The 22,233-nt window shown below is 35.9% G+C and overlaps 1 protein-coding gene across 2 annotated transcripts in view; it reads right to left on the bottom strand.

Moving 5' to 3' along the window:
• The window catches only part of TRP1 (tryptophan biosynthesis 1), a 219,028-nt gene that overhangs the window by 135,642 nt on the left and 61,153 nt on the right, over positions 1-22,233 (bottom strand). The gene's annotated exons all lie outside the window — the stretch shown is intronic.

Raw genomic sequence — 22,233 nt, 5'->3', positions numbered from 1 at the left:
GTCCACACCCACACATAAGAAAACGTCTCCATAATAAATATAAAATAATCAATTATTTTGTATCACTACCCAGTCAGTGACTACCAACTAAGACTCATCACAATTGCCTATGGAAATAACCCAGGCAGCTCTGCACTTCGTCTTTATTTTTCACGAAAATAATAGTATTAACTGTGATTATAATTTTCTCCAGACACTACAGAGAAGCCGCCACATTAAAAATTGGTGAACAAAATGCCAAACACAAATACTTGAAAACATGCGATGATTGCATACATTATTAAGTCCATACAATAGTTCTACTGCCAATAATTATCATTTGAGAAAGTTAACAATAAAGCAGCAGACATAAGACTACAGTGCCCATCGCAAAAAATATAGAAAACTTTCCTTAACTATTAAATTGGCTTCCATATATAAAATTAACACAACCCCCAAACAAAGAAACAGAGCCTTGATGATTAGTCCAGTGAGATGGTAAATAATAATCTGACAATGCATGTGCAATAGACAAGCAAGTAGATGACAAGCAGTTGAAGAACATCAAGCAGCTCAAGCATGAAAAACATCTCAAGCTCAACAAGCACCTCAAGCCCCTCAACCAAGCAAGCAAGTAGCTCAACAAATTTTCCATAGCTTTGAGGATTTAAACAACCTTAATCATCAACCTTTGACATCAATGACAACTTGCTCAACAATCTCCCCCTTTGTCATTGATGGCAACCCATCTTAAACCAGCCTGAAGCAAAGAAGCTTGGAAGTAATACTAAAACAATTTGAATATTGCTATGTTGGCCAGGGATGCATACCTGGCCAAAATACCCTAGTTTATGAGATGGGGATGTCTCAGGAACAGGGGGAATGGGGGGACGGGTATGAGACGTCCCTCAGCTGTCCCCCAAAAATGCAATTTAGCAAAGAACGTCTCCAAAACTCTGGGACACATGGGGAAAAAGCCGTCCTCGGTACGGAAAGGGGATGTCTAGAAGTCCCCCGACCCTACTGGGTATGGCCAGCTGTCCCCCCTTTGTATGCAAAAAGTTAAAAAAAGTGAACATTTTTGTTGTTTTTCATTTGTTTGGTTTTCATTTTGTGTTGTAGTTGGCTTGAGTTTTCATTTTGCAAGAAAAGGAGGTGATATTTTTGCTTCCAAGCGCTTGACCAAGGGTTTGATCTTCCATTTTGTGCACCAAGTAAGTATGGAACTCTTTATGCTTCCATCTATCATTTTTTAAATAGATTTGCAGCTTGCAAAGTCTGATGTTTTTAATTTATTTTACATTGTTTCAGCTCATATATCTATTGCATATTTAAACCTCAAAACAAAGCACAATGAGCAGCAGTGGGAGTACTAGTAGTAGTAGTGATGAGGAAGAAAATGTGGTTGGGGTTGATATTGCTAGTAGTGGGACTAGGAAAAGAGACGATCCTAAATTTGATTTGTTTAAATGCCCTTCCACCATTATGAAGAATTTTTGCAAAGGGTCATTTCGATAGAAAAAAACCTCTTCTCCAATATGTCACGCCTAGGGCAAAAGATAAAAAGAATTTAGGAGAGACTAGGGTGTTGGATTGCAATGTTTGTCTTGATGATTTTAGGACCAGTTATACAAGGGTGAAGTCACACTTTTTAGGTTCTTCATGCCAAGGAGTCAAAGCTTGTCCTAACTTGACTGATGAACAAAAATTAGAATGTCAAAGATTGCACTTAGAGGCTGAAATGGAGGGGCACAATTTGATGGTAACATCACCATCTATTCCTCACAATCATTTAGGCATATGTCATCCGCCATTGGTACTAGTGGCAGCCCTACTGAGTCTAGAGGGAAGAGAAAGATGAATAGTGGGGAGAAGGGCTCGGTAGAAAGTATGTTTAATGCACAAGCAAAAGAAATGTGTGAGGCATCCATTCGTAGATTCTTTGTTGCTAATGGTATCCCATATCATGCAACCCATTCCACTTATTATAAAAAAATGGTGAAAGATATATTGAGCATGAATTTCTCATTTGTACCCCTTGGTGAGCATAAGCTACGAACCACCATCCTAGATAAAGAGTACTCAAAGGTTGCTTTGTTATTTGAGGATATGAAATGCACTTGGGCTAGGATGGGCTGCTCTATTGTGATGGATGGGTGGACCAATGTTAGACATCGGCCCACTTATCAATATCATTGTCACATCCCCTACTGGCCCTTATTTTTTTAAAAGCCATAGGTTGCTCAGGAAAGTAGGATGCAAAATTCCAGTTCACCATTTTGAGAGATGCCATAAAGGAGATTGGGTCGTCTAGTGTTGTACAGGTTATCATAGATTCTGCACCTGAGTGCAAATCAGCTGGTATGATAAAAGAGGGTGTTTATAAGCTCATCTTTTGGACCCCTTGTTGTGTTCATTCCCTGAACAATGCATTGAAGGGCATAGGGAAGATTGAATAGGTGAAACTGGGGGTGCTAGAAGTGTGCAAATGTTTATTTGCAACCACCACACTTCACTTGCTCTATTCAGGTCCTTCTCTAAGAAGGAGTTCCTCAAACCAAACAAGACAAGGTATGTCAATTTTAATTATAGTTTACTTTTAGTTTGTTTTAACTTTAAGTTATTTATAAGTGTTACAAACTTACATGTGATCCTTTTAATCATTAATGTTTAACTTATTTAATATTTTAATTTATAATTATTGCTATAAGTATTGCACATATTTCATCTTGATGGAGAGGATGATTGAGGTGTATGAGGCCCTTCAATTGATGGTGGTGAATCCAGAGTGGGGATGATGGTCTAATTCTAAGTCCTCTGAAGGAAAAGCAGTAAAGCAAAGGATCCTTGATGAGAGTTAGTAGTCCACAATGAGGTAAGTTGTTGATTTTTAAATTTAAGGTTAGTCTTTTGTTTACTGATTTTCTTACTAACAGTCTTAAAATTATTAAAATTCTAATTCTTATTTTAATTTTTGTTTGCATCTTGCAAATATATTTTCTCTATCATAGCACCCATTGTAGATGTCATTAGATATGTTGATACTGACACTCCTAGTTTGGGAGAGATCTATGAGACAATTGATAGCATGTTGGGTAAGATGAAGATAATTGTTGCAGCAAAGGATCCTACATTGGGGTTTTATGAGGAGCATATTAGGCTTATTGTGACACGGAGGTGGAACATGATAAATACAACACTTAATATTACAGCCTTTGCTCTAAATCCCAAATGGTATGCACAATTGGTTGGAGATGATGGTCTAATTCTAAGTCTTTTGAAGGAAAAGAAATGAAGCAAAGGATCCTTGATGAGAGTTGGTGGTCCACAATGAGGTAAGTTGTTGATTTTTAAATTTAATGTTAGTCTTTTGCTTGCTGATTTTCCTACTAAAAGTCTTAAAATTCTAATTCTGATTTTAATTTTGTTTGCATCTTGCAGATATATTTGCTCTATCATAGCACCCATTGTAGATGTCATTAGATATGTTGATACTGACGCTCCTAGTTTGGGAGAGATCTATGAGACTATTGACAGCATGTTGGGGAAGATGAAGAGAATTGTGGCAGCAAAAGATCCTACTTTGGGGTTTTATGAGGAGCATATTAGGCCTATTGTGATGCAGAGCTGGAACATGATGAATACCCGGCTTCATTTAGCAACCTTTTCTCTAAATCCCAAATGGTATGCACAATTGGGTGGAAGGGGCCTCCCATGTGATTATCCTGAGGTATTGGATGGCTTAACAAGAGAAATCGATAAGATGTATTCAGCTCAAGATGCCTCTACTCTTCATACATAGTTCTTTAACTTCACCAACCTTCATGGCCCAAACTTGGGTAAGCCACAAGCAAGGTTGGATAGAGTTGTTTTGGCACAAAGAGATTCTATTGGATAGTGGACATGGCATGGGAGAGATACACTTGAGTTAAAAATACTTGCCAGTTGCCTTCTCGCATAGGTTGCTAGTTCCTCAGTAGTAGAGAGGAATTGGTCCACATATTCATATATCCACTCTATCAAGAGGAATAGACTTACCTCTAAAAGAGCGGAGAAGCTAGTGACAGTGCATCATGCTCTTTGACTTGCGGATCGTCAAACTATAGAGTATAGGCAAACACCAGTTTTGCAATGGGATGTTGAGTCTGAGGATGTGGCCCAAATAGATGAGGATGACATAGCACCAGGATTGATTAGGGTTCCATTAGATGAGACTGCACTTCCTGTGGAGGATGATGGACTCTGATTTTGATGCCATGGTGGTAGAGGCAGAATAGGAGCAACAATCTGCTTCATTTTTCTATGTTTTGTTTTTTATGTTGAACATGAACATGTTACATGATTATGATACATTGATACTTATTACTTTATGGCAGCCCTCTAGCCTTTGGGCCTATAGCTTTGGGCATATTTAGATTTTGATCTTCACATTTATCATGTTTATCATTATGATATTGTTAATATTCACTGCTATTGATATGCATTTTGACAATTGGGTACTAAAATCGGATATTATTTCCTAGAGGGCATTCAAGTGTTGTATGTTATGGTTCTATAATGTTTAAATGACATGCTTTGTGCTTAGTTTCATATGAATGACATATATATTTGCAAATAAAATCACCAAATAAAATTGTCGTCCCCCCACCTGCCCCCCCCGTCCCTATGCCCCCGCCATCCCCGTACCGGAAACTCGGGGTGACATAGGAATATTGTAAAAAAAAATGGTCCTCCTGACTCATTTGTCCCCCTTTGACATCAATGGCTGAAACAATCCTGCAACCAAAAACAGCAATCCAAGCAAAACTAGAATAAATTATGGAACCACTAAAGAGGGACATAATTTATTACAATGAATGCTCTTCCTGAGTGATACAACTCAACTCCTCAACAATGGAGTGAAACCACTCCTAACTGCAATATGAGCCTTTCCAAAGTATCTATGGGAAAGGGCTTAGTAAACACATCTACAAGTAGATCCTTAGTAGAGACATATTCAAGCTTTAATTTTTTATTACTGTCTTGTTCACACAAGCAACGATACTTGATGGTATGTGCTTGGTTCTTGATGCCAAGACAAGGTTTTTAGATATGTTAATAGCACTCTGAATGTCACAAAAAAAAAGAAATAGGGTGTCCAATCTCTACCTTAAAATCCTTTGAAGCCTTCATAATCCAAAAGAACTTAAGTACAGTAGGACACTGTTACTATATATTTCACTTCAGTTGTTGCAAAGGAAACAAATGTTTTCTTCTTACTGTGCCAATAAACCAAACACTTGCCAAGGAAGAAGGCACCTTCACTTAAGCAATTCCTGTCATCTATTAACCACCCCAATTTATGATGAAGGGTGCTCCCACTATTAACACGAACACAAACAACAAAATAGAGAAATAACAACAAATTGCAGTAATAGGAAATTGGCTTCTTATTATCTCCACAAAAAAGGAATTGCAATATTCAGAAATATGACATGCAAAGCTAGATGCGCATTTTCCTTTACAATATTTTGTATGTCAGAGCCACCATATACATCCCTAAAAGTGTCCTAGACAACCCTTCGAGCCTTTATTATACAGACACTTTTCCACCGCCCAAGAAGGTTCAAAACCTTTGAACCCTAAACTTTGAAGCCAACCAACTCTAAGAAATTATTATTTATACTTTATTACATTACAGTAGGTCCCAACAACTTTCCAAACTCAAAAGAATTCTTTAAGGGATTTCATTTTCTTTGATTTCAAGTAGCACAACATCTGGAGACCATAACTCATCGCTAGTTGCTTCGATTGGCTATTACGACCCTATTTTGGAAATGCCACAAACTGCTCTACAACACGTAAATTGCACAAGCTCCAGTCACACGAGGTTTGACCCCTTTTCGAAGCCTCTCAAGCCTTCAAAACTGATTTTAAAGATTTTATAAATTGTTGCCAATATCGAATTCTTTTTATATCTTCAAAAATAGAATTGATCTTGCAGTGAAACTTTACTAGCAAGCTAATATATCCAAAGTCGACCTTCAAGGTAGAAATTAGAACATTCTGAGCTCAAACGACTAACCTGCTAAAAACAGTAAGCTTCCACAAATAGCAACTCTGTACTAAGATAGCCCTTATCGAAAAAGACAAACCAGAAATGTTTTTGGGTGATGCAAGACTGCCCTTAAACCTAGGATAATCTTGCATCAATCTACATCTGTATAGGTTGTCAATGTGAAGTCTTTTCCATTAGGATATCAAAGGCCATACTCCATGGTACTTTTGACGCATTTGAAAATTATTTTAACTGCACCGACATGTGTTTCCCTAAAGGCAGCCTAGAATCTAGCAACATAACCTGCAACTTGGATTATGTCAAATCTAGTAGCTGTAACATATAACAAATACCTATCATTATCCTCTAAAGTAAAGAGCTCGATTGGCATCTTCTGACTCGTCATCTTTACTGAGTCTACAACCTATTACCATATGAGTGCGAAGAGGGCTGCAATCTTCCATTTTGAATATCTTTAACATCTCTCTAACGTATTTAGTTTGAGAAATAAAAATACCTTCCTTAGATTGATGTACTTGCGGCCCAAGAAAGAAAGATAGCACTCCCAACATAGACATCTCAAACTCCGCATTCATATTTGTTACAAAAACTTCCCACATGTGTTCACAGACACTACCAAAGATTAGATTATTAACACATACAACAATGATTAGCATATCCCTACCTTCCTCTTTCATATATAAGTTGTTGTCTGTTGTGCCTCTTCTGAATCCCTGCTGTAGTAAATAACAATTCAGCCTATTACACCGAATAACAATTCAGCCTATCACACTGAGCACATGGTGCTTGTTTAAGGCCATAAAGGGCCTTCTTCAGCTTGCATACATAATCCTAAATTTCTGCCAAAATAAAACCACCTAAGTTTCTACATAAACGTCTATAGTTAGCTCACAATTTAAAAAGGCAGATTTAACACCCATTTGAAGAACTTTAAAAACTTTAAAGGAGGCAAAAGCTAAGAACATTCTATTTGACTCTAATCTAGCAACTGGTGCAAAGGTTTCATCAAAATTGATACCTTCTACCCAAGCATATCCCTTGCACATTAACCTTGCTTTGTTCCTTACCATTTGACTATCCTCATTCAATTTATTCCTAAAGATCAACTTGGTACGACTAACATTCTTTTCCTTTAGCCTAGGAACAAACTCCCATGCTCCACTCTTTTGAATTTGGTTGAGTTCTTCCTTTATAGAAGCTACCCATGATTTGTCTTATGCTGTCTCTTCAAAAGTCTTTGGTTCATACGTGGACAGAAATAAAATGTCATCCTCCTCATAGTGATTAAGATTCCTTCTTGATGCTCTAGGCCTGTCCTCTTGCATAATCTGATAAGTAGGATGGTTCTTTCCACCACATCTTGAAGGTTTGAGAGCGGTTCTAATTGTCATCCTATTTGAGCACCTGAATATGTATGACCAGCTGATGCATCTGCTTTACCAACATAACTGCCAGCTTCTACAGCTTATAAATGTGTTTTAATGACTTCATTTTAACAAATTCTAAGTGTTACCAGCATTACCACTTGATCTCCCAACATGCATACTGTCATGCGCCCAAATTAATGTTTAATAAGATATATATTTTAACACTCGAATCCCTAACATAATATACCAAGGACTAAGTCAAGAATATAAGGTGTATTATGAATTAATTAAGAGTTGATATTATCCATATCAAATGATTATAAGTGACAAGGAAACCATTGAATAAACTATCATGATACTTTATCAAATAAATAAATTATCAAATAAGTAAATTAAATCAATTATTAATTACTATAGCCCTTGCACACACTATTATCATTATACAAATAATATATACACAAATAACCATTCAACAAATATTTTAATATTAATGGGTTCAAAATAACGCCAAGTCAAGGGGACCCCATACACTTTGAAAAGACGTATCGCCCAGGATCCACTCATATAAATGAGCGGGAGGGCACCACGATTAAGGGGATAGGTTGGGCAGAGGAGAACGTGTGGATCGCATTGTGCAGGAGGACTGTGGCAAATCTGTGGCAACAAATACCGACTGGGGCCCATACAAGGAAAGGATTAAGGACTATAACCATCACAAATGCATTGGGTCCCATACTCCCAATATAGGTACGTAGGGGTATGTGATGTTAGTTATTAGATAGTAAGCATATATGTTATATTATATTTGGGAACAATTTATTTACAATTTATATATATATATATATATATATATATATATATATATATATATATATATATATATATATATATATATATATATATATATATATATATAATGAAATCAATCAATTAGATAATAGGTTTCTTTATTTTTGAGATAATGAATGATAGGTATAAATCCTATTATATAATGTGACATTAAATGGTATAATCAACAACTGAAGATTGTATAATGAATTTAATATCTTTGATCCAAGAATATTTTGGTGGAGGGCATTCAAAATGAGTGTCATAAAATGATCCAATTTAATTCGGTGGAGGACATTTAGAATGAATGTTATAAAACAATCCAATTTAAATTGGTGAAGGGCATTCGTTATGAATGTCATAATTTGTTCCGGGTATTACCTGGTGGAGGACACTCATTATGGAGAGCATTCCATATGAATGTCATAATATGATCCAAGGAGACTTGGTGGAGGGCATTCATTGTAAATGTCATGAAATGATCCAAGTATGACTTGGTGGAGGAAATTCTTTATGAATGTCATAATATGGTCTGAACTATGTGTGGTGGAGAACATTTGAATGATAAGTTAGCTAACTTATTAGTAAAGTTATGAAATATGTAATCAAAATCATTGTGATCTTATCATTTCTTTATGGTTTTTATGTGTTCCAAACTAACCCTAATAGTGGAGACATTACACATACTAGAAGAAGATTGTTGTTTTGTGCTCTCAGCTCCATCATTCTGTAAGCTATCATTACAACTTTGAAACTTATCACAAATGTCAGAAATCCCATGAACTTTAACATTGTCGCTTTCAAAAATCTTAAGCAATCTTTTGTTAAAACATTTATAAGGTTTTCTTTTGGAAGAACATCTTAAAAAGATTGCTTCATCTCCTCTAGGATTAAATGTACCAAGATTGTCATCATTTCAATGTAACAAGGGCTGCCAAAAATCTTGAAATTCTTTACAGATGCTGACTTACCATTCCATAATTCATAAGACAACTTGTTGGGATTGGCCCTAATCAATTTTCTTTTCTGAATGTAGACACTTGTATGGACTGCTTCCTCCCAAAGACAATCACTCACTTTGGTTTCATTCATCATACTTTGTGCCATCTCATGGACAGATCTGTTTTGCCTCTAAACCACCCCATTTTGTCGAGGTGTCCTAGCAACTAAAATTGTCTTTTGATACCAAACGTCTAACAAAAACTTACAAGGTCATTAGAGGTAAAGTCACCTCCATTATATGATTACAAGCATTTGTTTTTCAACCCCTTCTCATTTTCAACCAAAGCATAAAACCTTTGAACTTCTCCAATACTTCTGATTTCTCCTTCACAAAGGCCACCCGAGTCATACATGAGTAGTCATCAATTAGTACCATCACATATCTCTCACCTTGCATGCTTGAAGTTCTTGTAGGACCGCAGAAATCAGTGTGTATCGGCTCTAAAGGCTTCGTCCCTGAGTACTCCTTTGATTTAAAACACTTTTTTGAGAAATTTTCTACCACTCGAGAAATTTCTAACACTTAAAACTATTTTCTTCCTCCTTGCTAGAGCGGATTACATCATGGATTAAGTATTTTCCGCGTTTTCCCTTGGGAGGACTTCATGTAGAACTCTGGAATTTCCTAACACTTGACAATACTTAGCCAAATTTAAAGTCATCCTAGAAGATTGCGCAGATTAGGCTTGAAAACAAGAATTTTCCATGAGCAGACTCCATTTAGAAATAGGAATTTTCATGAATTCTTGAGCGCACTTCATCTCTCATTGAGGATTGCCATGCCCTAGACAATTTCTCATCTTTCAAGGTGGACTTCATGATGGTTTGAGGAATGTATTAACAGTTCGTCAATTTCCACAACCTTCAACACTTGAGTAGATTTCATTATGAAATGAGCATTTTGCATGATTGGGTAGGTGGATTTCATGTCAAGTGAGAAATTTCTTCGCAGTATTTTCCTTATTGTACTAACATCCACCTCTTGAAAAGATAAAAAATAATCTAAGGAGAGCGTATGAAATTTACAAACTACGTTACCCGGGGAAGCGTTGCCAGCAAAAATTGACCCCGTCCACACATTCCCCCGTCCCGGAAACTTGGAAACTTCTAGAAACCTTTCCCTTGGCTGTCCCATTAAATTAATGTTTCAGTTTTGATAATTTGTTTAATTTCCACTCTCATGTGAACTCTAAAGTTAAATTATTTAACACAGACATTATATGTTAAGGTTCTATAATTTATATAAGCATGCGTTATCCATGCTTTTATATGAATATTTAAAACTTCCCTGTATATTTTAAATTTTCCCTACTTTTTATATAGTTGTTCCCACTGCCGTCCCCTGTCGTCCCTTGCTCTGAGAAAAAAAAATCCATCCTGGAAATCCATTTCCCCGTACCCATGTCCCCCCGTCCCGAAAACCTGGGGTAACATAGTTTACAAATGTCAAGCATGCAATTTCAAGTTTTATTAAATCTAATTCTGATTTCAGTTTGGAATCCTACGTCCAAAATTCATCTTCAATCCTTGTAAGTTTGACATTTAATGAAGAATTACGACTGAAAAGATGAAAAAGCAAGGATGAAAACTTTTAATCTGCCCCATTTCTAAGGATTTTCAGGTTGGAATTCTAAATTTGGAATGAAAATTTCTTTCAAATCGCAATCAAATCAGAAGACATTTTGAAATTCTCAAGAATTTCTGAAAATCGTCTCTAAACTGAGAATTTGAAATTTTTACATGAAAACCCCTTAGCAAACATGAAAATTGCAAGACATAATGATATAATCATGAAATTCAATCATTTCAGGTTGGAATTCTAAATTTGGAATGAAAATCTCTTTCAAATCGCAATCAAATCAGAAGACATTAAGAAACTCTCAAGAATTTCTGAAAATCATCTCTAAACTTAGAGAATTTGGAATTTTCACATGAAAACCCCTTAAAAAACATAAAAATTGCAACAAATGACAATCAAAAATCATGAAATTCAATCAGAAAGTCAACCAAAATCTTTACCTTACTCTGAAATCCAAAAAGTATTGCTAACTCTAGAGCTATGATTTCTTGTTTGTGAATGAATCTAGTCATGTATATATAGGAAACAATGATATCAAGAAGCTACACTACTGAATGCTCTCCCCCACCCCCCAAATGCGGATGCAGATGCATCCAGAGGCGCAGACGAAGTGAATACCATTGGGAGGTGCACAGGAAGTGCTCCACAGGTGTATGCACTGGAGGTCATCCACAGGCCTACGGAGCACTTCCTATGTGCCTTTGGGGCCATCCTTGTGCATCAAGGCCCCAATGCACAACAAAGCATCAAAAGTGATGTTAAAATCAAAACAAACCAAGTTAAAATATGAGCTAATCACCATCTTATAATATTTTTTTCATTTAAGCTCTAAAATGGCCCTAATAGAGGTCATTCCTGATTTTTTCATCTCATTTTGTTGTTTGCTTTGCTCTATTCTCATTTGGTCTCCGTTTTGGCATTTTAAAAGGTAGGTGATTATTTTCAAAGAGGATTGTTCGTGGGGTGCTAGATAGCTTCCACAAAGGAGATCTAAGTATCTAAGATAAGCATTTGATCCCATTCTTGAGTCTTTTAATGAATTTGTTTAAGATATAGATGAGTTTTTTCAAGTTTGGGAAGAAATTTTTTAACTTTTCTTTATTTATTAGTTTTTAAGAAATTTAAAAACAAATTTAGCTATCAGTTTTACTGTTTAAGTATTTCTTTTGCACTTGTATACTTTATGTTCATAGTTTTTTTTTCCTAAATTAAATAAATAAATTTCTTATAATAGCGAGAAGTCGGATTGTACTATGCAAGAGCAGTCATTGCTAATAGTGAAAGTTTAATGGGAGGACATGGAGTCGATAAATACAAAATTGAGATAGGATCTCCTTTATGGAGACATGCCACAAAAATATCATAGGTTGCAAGAGTTGAGTGATATATTTGGAACTATATGTATGTGATAGTAAACCATTCAAAAGCTTATATTCTCAAGTTAAACTTCATTATATGGGCCCTTCTGGTAAAGGAATTGGAATGTGCAAAGGCATTAAGATAAAAATGGAATGTCTAATGCACAAATAGAAAGATATGTAAAGGAAGAGGAAGAGACCAATAACTTGCTTAGAAGATTAAAGAAAACTTATGGCGGTCCATCTAGAATGAAAAATGCAATTGCCCACTAAACTAGTTGTATCCTCCAAACATCCATTCTTGCAAGTACTTGTACTGGAAGTGGAAGAGGAAGAAGTACAAACTACCGCCTACAAAAGAGATCCATTGGACACGACATTTAAAATGGAGGCAAGAGAAATTGTTGATCAAGCCATTACATGATACCTCTATGCCAATGGTCTTCCTTTTAAGTTTGTGAGAGAAGAGGAAGAAGTAAAAACTACCGCCCGCAAAAGAGATCCATTGGACACGACATTTAAAATTGAGGCAAGAGAACTTGTTAATCAAGCCATTACATGATGCCTCTATGCCAATGGTCTTCCTTTTAAGTTTGTGAGATCACCAGATTGGAAGGAGATGGGGGCATTCGTCAATAAGGCACTGGCTGATATCACAAGTCCTAGGTATGAAAAGGTGTGTACCACCCTATTGTAAAAAGAGAGGACTTCTATAGAGAGATCTCTTTAACCGGTTAGATATTCTTGGAAAGCATTGAGTATTTCTATTGTTTCCAATGAATAAAAACACAAGAAAGTGTCCATTGATTAATGTGATTGCAATGTGCCCTAAAGGGGCAATGTTTTTCAAGGCAGTTGATTGTGAAGGGGAAGTGAAAGATGTACAATTTATTTCCAGAATTCTCGTTGAGACCATAGAAATGGTGGGTAGTGAGAATGTGGTCTAGTTAATCATGGGCAATGCAAAAAAATGTTGGGGTGCAAGTGCTTTGGTTGAAGGCTGATATGACCACATTTTTTGGACACCATGCACTATACACTCCCTAAACTTGGCAATGCAACAAAGAAACTATAATTGAAAACCAGGCTACTCTAGTAGATAAACTAGACAATAACAAATAGAGACCACTTTGGGCCAAAAAGATGATTGAGGAAGTTAAACATTATGTTGCACCCAAAGGAACTTTTAGAGAAAGTAAGAGACCCCACATGTTCTCTACCTATGTTGCCTTGATGAGTAAGATCATCAAATCAAAACCAACCTGTGTTATAGAAGCTCTCAAACATGAAGCATGGAAAGATGCTATGATAGAAGAGTATCAGTCCATTATAAAGAATGATGACTAGGACATAGTACCAAGACCAAAGAGAAGTCTGTTGTTTCCTCAAAATGGCTCATCAAAATCAAACATGCTGTAGACGATAGTATTGAGAAGCACAGGACCCAGTTTGTTGCCAGAGGTCCCTCACAGAAAGAGGGTATTGATTATGAAGAGACTTTTGTATCTATTGCTCGTTACACCTAAATCAAAGCAGTGATGGCTTTTGCAGCATCAAAAGGATGGAAGATTCATCAAATTGATGTGAAGACTAGATTTCTAATTGGGACAATTGAAGAAGAAGTCTATTTAGTGCAACCAAAAAGCTTTTAATACATAATGTTGAATAACATGTATGCAAATTAAAGAAGGCTTTATATGGACTTAAATAGACCACCAAAGCCTAGCGTGAGAGGATTGATCACTATCTTGTAAGACTAGGGTTTTCAAAGAATGATGCAGATCCAAATATCAATAATTAAGGTAATTAAGGGTGATATATTAATACTTATTTTGTATGTTGATGACTTGCTAATCATAGGAAAAGATCACCTAATCTCTCAATGTAAGACGCAACTAGCTTTAGCATTTGACATGAAGGACTTGGGCATTTTACTTTATTTTCTTGAGTTAGAAGTCTGGCAGAAATCAAATGACATTACTCTTAATCAAGGAAAGTATACTATTGACATTTTGAAGAGGTTTGAAATATTGAACTGTAGACTCATGTCTACACCTATCGAAACCAATTTGCACAAATCAAAGGAAGCAGCAACATAATCAAACTTTGCACATTCCACTCTAATGCAAGAGCATCTCGGGTCAATGAGCAATCTTGCATCACCCAAATATATTTCTTATTTTCTGTACCTGTTTCTTGTCCACAGTGTAGTCGTTGCTACCTTGAGTTTTGTGCTATGCACAATTAGCATGATGTTGAGGACCTATTATCAGTCATTTCCCTAAGAGAGCAAATACTAATGTGTTATATTCATCGAATTTTGTATTGTTCTTTCCAGTCCCTATTTCTTCTTGGTTTCATCTTGCAAGGCATGTTGTGTCTTTTGGTGTGGTTTCCTATGATGACGTGGTGTCTTGCATATTTGGGAGCCGACTCCTAACTTATTTTTGGACCTACACTCAAGAGTGCGTGAACAATTGATGCCCATTGCTTGGGTTATGGTTTGCATCTCCAAGACCTGACCTAAAATGTAATTAAATGCCTGATTAGCTGACTTGTGGCTTAGCTAGCTATATAAGCATTCGGATTTGATGTAGGAAAGTAAGTAGAATAGTAGCATGATTTGTAAAAGGTAGATAAAGACTACGCATTTGGAACCTGATGTTGTATTTCTTTGTATAAGGCTGCTACCCGGAAAGCCTCACAACAGGGCATGTTGATTGTTGTTTATCTAGTGTAATCAATCAGTAAATGTATGGTCTCTTTGCTGCAATTGTGTTTGGATTTCGTGTGTACTCTAAGCAAGGTGTTAGTAGGTTTAAGTTGAGAATATTCTTCTTATGCCTCCTACCATCCCCTACATTAGGTTGTATCAGAGCTTGAGTTCTTTCTTGTGAGTTGGATCATGGAGAACCTTATTCGGATGATCTGAAATCTGACCTATAACTTGCAAAAGGTTACAATCTTATAGGAACTATTGTCAAAATGGTTCGAGGTAGAGGAAATGCAGGCAATGCTATAATGGACATGTTGAGGCAGATTGCAGCAAGACTTGAAGCTATGGAGACAACCCAAAGAAGACATGTACATTTTGAGGATGTTAATAATGATGTAGAAGCAGCAACTAATCCTAACCCTGAACCTGAGGTGGAACAAGATGAGGAAAGACTTCTTACAGTCTTGTCTAGGGCAAATTTTAGACTTGTTGAACTTGCTTGCTATGATGGAAGACTTGAGACTAATGCAGTATTGGATTGGATCTCTAAGATGGATAAATATTTTGAGTATGAAAGCACTCCTAATAACAAGAAGGTAAAGATAGCAGTCATAAAAATTGAAAGGTCATGCTTCGCTTTGGTGGGATCACTTGCAGACTGAATGACAAAAATGAGGAAAATAAAAGATCAAGACATGGGCAAAGAAGATTGGCAAAATGAAGAAGTTCCTTCCTCCAGATTACCAATTTAACCTATTGAGAAGAATGCGGAATCTAAGACAAAAGGACATGCGTGTGAAGGAATATATTGAGGAATTCTACAAACTGGATATCATATTTAGACGTGGATGATGAAGTTGAAAAGGTAGTGAGATACCTGAATGATTTGAAGACATCAATTCAATATGAGATCAGTTATGTTAAGATAGATAGTGTGGAAGAAGCATATCAATACACCTTAAAAGTTGAAGAAAGGTCGGCGAAGAAACATGATCAAAAACAAAGAGGTGGATGTGACAGATTTCAAAGAAGCAGAGGCAAAACCTATAGAGAAAGTAACAGATCTGAAATGCAATGCAAGATAAGGGAAAGACACAATGGAAAGAAGAACCTACTAGGAAAAAAGGTAATTACACTTGAGGTAGCTATACTTGTTACACTATGAATAAAGAGACAAGAGAGATCTTGGTTTAAGGGCACTTGTTTCAAGTGTAGAGAAGGACATAGAGCTTTTGAATGCAATAATTTTGGTAAGAAGATTGGAGGACGCAGTAGAAATACTTTGGCTTGTGATGAAGTTGTCGAAACACCTAATGAACCTGAGCATGGTGAGAATCTGATGATAAGAAGAGTTTTGTGGAATGAGGAAGCTAATGAAGAACCTGTTTTAAGAAGTGTTATTCAAGACTAAATGTAAGATCACTCAAAAATGATGCAAGGTAATCATTGATAGTAGTTCATATAATTTGGCATATGAGGAGCTAGTTAACAAATTGCAACCGCAGAGATTAAGAAATCTTAAACCTTATCATGTTGCTTGGATACAAAAGGAGCATAAGTTACTTGTAAGTGAATAATGCCTTGTTAAATTGAAAATTGGGAATTATCATGATGAAGTCTCGTGTGATATTATGCCTATGGATTGTTGTCATATTCTTTTGGGTAGACCTTGGCAATATGATAGACAAGCTTTGCATGATGGTAGATTGAATTAGTATACTGTTTGGGTTGATGCAAAGAAGAAAATTTTGTTACCTTTGGTAGAAAGGCCTAATGAGAATCATTGTACCATAGTTAGAGTATGTTTGGTTGAAGGAAATCAGTTTGTTAAAGATGTGAACGAACAAAATGTTTGTTTTTCTTTGATTCTTAGAAAAACTAAGAAACGAGATGAACTGGAACATGCACCTACGCTTGAATCTTTATTGGCAAAGTTTCAAGACATTATTTTTGACAATGTACCTCGTGGTTTACCTCCTATGAGAAATATTAGTCACTATATGGATTTGATACCAAGCGCTAGTTTGCCTAATGAAGCACCAAATAGATTGAGACCTGTTGAATATGCTGAGTTGAATAGACAAGTGCAAGAATTGTTCAAAAGGGATCTGATTAGAGAAAGTTTGAGTCCTTGTGCAGTACATGTTGTATTAGCATCTAAGAAGAATGGGGAATGGAGAATGTGCATTGATTCTAGGGCTATAAACAAAATCAAAGTAAAGTATACGTTTCCCTTGCCTAGGATGGATGACATAATGAATTGTTTGAGTGGAGTAAAGTATTTTACAAAGATTGATTTGAAAAGTGGCTATCATCGTATCAAGATTAGAGAACGAGATGAATGGAAAACTGCTTTTAAGACTAATGAAGGATTCTATGAATGGTTGATTATGCCTTTTGGTTTAATTAATGCACCTAGTACTTTCATGAGGCTAATGAATGAAGTTTTGAGGAAATTATTGCGTAAGTTTGTGATAGTATATCTTGATGACATTTTGATATTCAGTAAGACTAAAGAAGAACTCCTTAAACATATCAGACAAGTATTGCAGAGATTGAAGGAAGAGAAATTGCTAATTAACTTGAAGAAATGTACATTCATAAAGGAGATTGTGTATCTTGGTTTTATAATTTCAGCTAATGGTTTGAAGATGAATTCTGAAAAGGTAAAAGTTATTTTTGATTGGCCTACACCTGAAAATGTTGGAGAAGTTAGTGTTGAGAACATGTGTCTCAACCTTGCAATCTTTTTCTGGAAAATTCCAGAATTTGTTTGTTGAAGTTTTCCACTTGTTTATATCTTGGAAAAGAGTGTATAAAATACCAAAAGGTGCCCTGTCCATAGTAGAATATAGGAGGGCCATTTTTAGAGCATAATTAGCTTGTTTTATGACTTTTAGGGGGGTCTAAACTAAGAGACAAAATTATGGACGGGATTACTATTTTAACCTGGTTGTTTTTTCATATTGGAAATCTAAATGTCAAAAATGGGTAACATATGGCATGGTAGTTTTGCCCATGGTTTTGTAAAACCACAAGTGGTTTTTCAGGTTGCAAAATCACTATAAAAGGAGGGATTGGGGAGGTGTTTGTGTAATTGAATTTAGTTTGCAAGACTGGTGCTAGAAGGAGTCTCTCCAAGTTCGAGTTGTGGTGATACGCTCCTATAAGAACTTGCATTGCAAGTGTATTGTAATCATCTTGGTTTGATAATACATTGTGTGGCTTTTGGAGGGTGGGGTTTTTCTCTCGGAAGGGTTTCCCCACAGTAATCACTGTGTTATGTATTCATTGTTATTTTGATTATGTTATTATGCATTTCTTGAGATCTCTGCAATAGTTAGTTGAATTTGCATAATCGTCCTCTCAAAGATTAGCGTAGGAAGCGATTCCGCGCACCTTTGCTTCCTTACAGTTAGATCATTTCATGGACTGAAAATTTTCTATAGAAAGTTTAAAAGGAAATTCAGTTCGGTATGTTATGCTATGACAGAAACAATGAGAGATGACAAAAAGGATTTCAAGTGGACACATGGAGCACATAAAAGTTTTGAATCATTGAAATAGAGAGTAGTAGAATTGCGTACACTTGCTTTGCTTGATTTCAGTAAAGTTTTCCAAGTTGATTGTGGTGCTAGTGGAAGTGTCATTGGAGTTGTTTTGAGTCAAGAAGGAAGACCTATAGCTTTCTATAGTGAGAAGTTGAATGATGCTAAGAAAAGATATTCAATTTATGATCAGAAATTCTATGCTATTGTTCAAGCTTTGAAGAATTGGAGACATTATTTGATGCCTAAAGAGTTTGTGTTATACACTGACAATAAAACTTTACAGTATTTGGAAAGTCAAAACAAGTTAAATCAGAGACATGTGGAGTGGGTTGAGTATTTGCAGAATTTTTCCTTTGTGTTGAAACATAAAAGTGGACAGCCAAATAAGGTTGTTGATGCTTTGAGCAGAAGAAGAAATTTGCTGACAGAAATGAGAGTCAAGGTACTTGGTTTTGATAATTTGGTACATTTGTATGAAAATGGTCCTGATTTTGCAAAACCTTGGAAAGCTTGTAAGAACCAAATGATGAATGAGAAGAATAAGTCGACTAATTATTTCATTGAAGAAGACATGTTGTTTAAAGGAACTCAATTGTGCATACCTAGAGGATCTATATGCGATAATATCATGAAGGAGAAACATAGTAGTGCAATTGCTAGAAATTTTGGGATTGATAAAACAATGAAGTGTATTTTTGATAGGTACTTTTGGCCTCAAATTTATAAAACAATGAAGTGTATAGAGGATGGTTAGAAGATGCAAAAGTTGTCGAACAGCAAAGGGAGTTAGTCAGAATTTGGAATCGTATTCACCATTGTCTATACCTAATTGTAATAACCCCAATCAGTTATAACTTCAACAAACACCAATTTCTTCTCTAGATCGGTTGTTTGACATTTCCTCAAACACTTTGCAAGCAAGCTCTGATACCACTGTAATAACTCAAACTAGTTATAACTTTGTCAAACGCCAAATTCTTCTCTAATTAAATGTCAAACACTTTGCAAGCAAGCTCTAATACCACTGTAATATCTTATGCAATTCTGATTTTTATTTTCAAATTTCTAACCTGAGAATTTCATCAAACACTTTGCACACAAGGGATATATATATGCCAAACTTTAATTGATACGCTTGCAAAAATCCAAACAACCAACAACAAATGTTTTGTATTTTTTTGAAACAAAGAGCATGGACTATAAATGAGAAAATATACATCTACATCAATAAGACAGTAGGGCACCAAATTCTAATGTAAAACTCTAATATAAATCAAATTACAAATGATTTCTAAATTCTTACACATGCCCTAAAATATTCAAATCTATCCTCCATGCAATACACATGAAATAGATAGGAACTTGGAAAACTACTCAAGGAAATCTGGACTTTTACTATAGTGAGTTCCTATAGCAACGACGACACTGTAGCGAATTACTGTAGCAAATCATTGTAGTGTTAGCACTGTAGCAGCGTTACTATAGCAATATCCAACTTATTCCTTCAATCTTACTCCACAAATTTGGCCCTAGGCCACAAATTCAACACAACAAAAAGACTAATTTGTCTTCTCCAACAACTGTAGCCCCTTGAAGGATCTTTCACCAATATGCTCGAATAGAACACCTGTATGATGTCCTCCCAATACCAAATTCACTAGGTATTTCACCAGCTCAAATGGAGGCACACAAAAGAACTTCGTTCTCTAGTGGAAAATGTTGAAACCCTTGGCTCCACACAACTTGAATCAAATGTAAATGACAATAATCGGATGATTAGAAAAGAGCCTCTCATGCCCCCCTTATTCTTTCCTTGTGGAAGCTCACTTACTTTTCTCTCCAATGTGGGATAAAAGATACTCTTATATTTTCACTTTATTATAATATTATAATATGAAACTATAATATTTTCACTTTATTATCATAATATAATATGAAATTATGCCCCATCATGAAGTGCCAATCCCCAATAAAACCCTTTAACCACCATATTAGCCTAAGAGGATCAAAATAATAGGCTAATCCCTAAAATTCTAATGCTAGCAAAAATGGGGACATTGCACTAATAAACCTTGGTAAGATATCCATATGGACTTTGTTCTTGGTCTGCCTAGAACTCAGAGAGGTAATGATTCTATTCTGGTAGTAGTTGACAGCTTTTCAAAAATGGCTCATTTCATACCTTGTAAGAAGACATCTGATGTAGTAAATGTGGCTGAATTATTCTTCAAAGAGATAGTGAGATTGCATGGGTTGCCTAGAACTATTATTTCAGACAGAGATGTCAAGTTTACTAGTCACTTATGGAGAACTCTTTCGAGGAAATTGGATACAAAGTTGAAGTTCAGTTCTACATTTCATCCACAGATTGATGGACAAACTAAGGTTGTGAATTGAAGTTTGGGTAACTTGTTGAGATGCTTCGATGGAAATAATTTTGCTAATTGGGATTTGATTATAGCACAAGCAAAGTTCGCATATAACAATTATGTGAATAGAAGCACCAAGAAGACACCTTTTGAGATTATTGATGGATTGAATCCTAAAGGATCTACTGAATTGAGAGACTTGAACACTGAGATAAAGAGAAGTGCTAAAGCAAAGGAATTTGCAAATTTCGTGAAGACTTTGCATGATGAAGTAAGAAAGAATGTGGAGGATACCTTGGATATAAACAGAGAGCAAACAAAGGGAGAAGACATAAATCTTTTGAGGTTGGAGATAAAGCGATGGTTCATTTGAAGAAGAATAGATTTCCGGTTGGTAGTTACAATAAGCTAAAGACAAAGAAATTTGGTCCTTGTAAAATTCCAAGGAAGTTTGACAGTGGAAATGCCTTTGAAGTTGAATTACCTTGAGACATGGATATTTCACCTTACTCAATATTGCAGACATCTTTCAGTACTTTGAAGTAGATGAGAAATTAAAAGGTAACCTGGATTATCCTAAGAAGAAGGCTAACGTTATTTAGAAGGTTTTGAGTAAAAGAATAAGAAAGAGTATCCGGGGAAAAGACTACATGGAATACCTTGTTTAGTGGAAAGATAAACTAGATAAAGACAGTTCATGGAAAACACAAGTTGAGTTGAATCTTTATAATTTAGGTCAGAGCATCAAGCTTGCCTAATGTGAACATCAGTTCTTTACTTTCCCCGGGTGTCTGATGTAGGAACATCTTGGGTCAATGAGAAATCTTGCATCACCCAAAAATATTTCTTATTTTCTATACCTGGTTATTGTTCATGGTGTAGTCGTTGCTACCTTGCGTTTTGTGCTATACGTAGTTAGCATTATGTTGAGGATCTATTTTTAGTCCTTTCCCTAAGAGCGCAAATACTAATGTGCAATATTCCTCGAGTTCTATGTCATTCTTTCCAATCCCTGTTTCTTGTTGTTTTCATCTTGTGAGGCGTGTTGTTTCTTTTGGCATGGTTTCCTATGATGACGCAGTGTCTTGCATAGTTGGGAGCTGATTCCTAACTTGATTTTGGACCTACCTTTAAGAGCGCATGAACAATTGATGCCATTGCTTGGGTTATGATTTGCATCTCCATGACTGGACCTAAAATGTAATTAAATGCCTGACTGGTCGACTTGTGGCTTAGTTGGCCATATAAGCACTTGGACTTGATGTAGGAAAGTAAGTATAATAGTAGCATGATTGGTAGAAGGCAGATAAAGACTACGCATTTGGAGCCTAATGTTGTATTTCTTTGTATAAAGCCACAACCCGAAAGGCCTCACAACCGAGCATGTTGATTGTTGTTTATCTTGTGTAATCAATCAGTAAATTTA

This window comes from Cupressus sempervirens, chromosome 8 (genome assembly GCF_028749045.1).
Source record: "Cupressus sempervirens isolate cs-2001-9-10 chromosome 8, ASM2874904v1, whole genome shotgun sequence".
In the NCBI taxonomy this organism is placed as follows: Eukaryota; Viridiplantae; Streptophyta; class Pinopsida; order Cupressales; family Cupressaceae; genus Cupressus; species Cupressus sempervirens.
The sequence above is the reverse complement of the archived record's forward strand: the minus strand, read 5'-3'. Positions and strand labels throughout refer to the sequence as shown.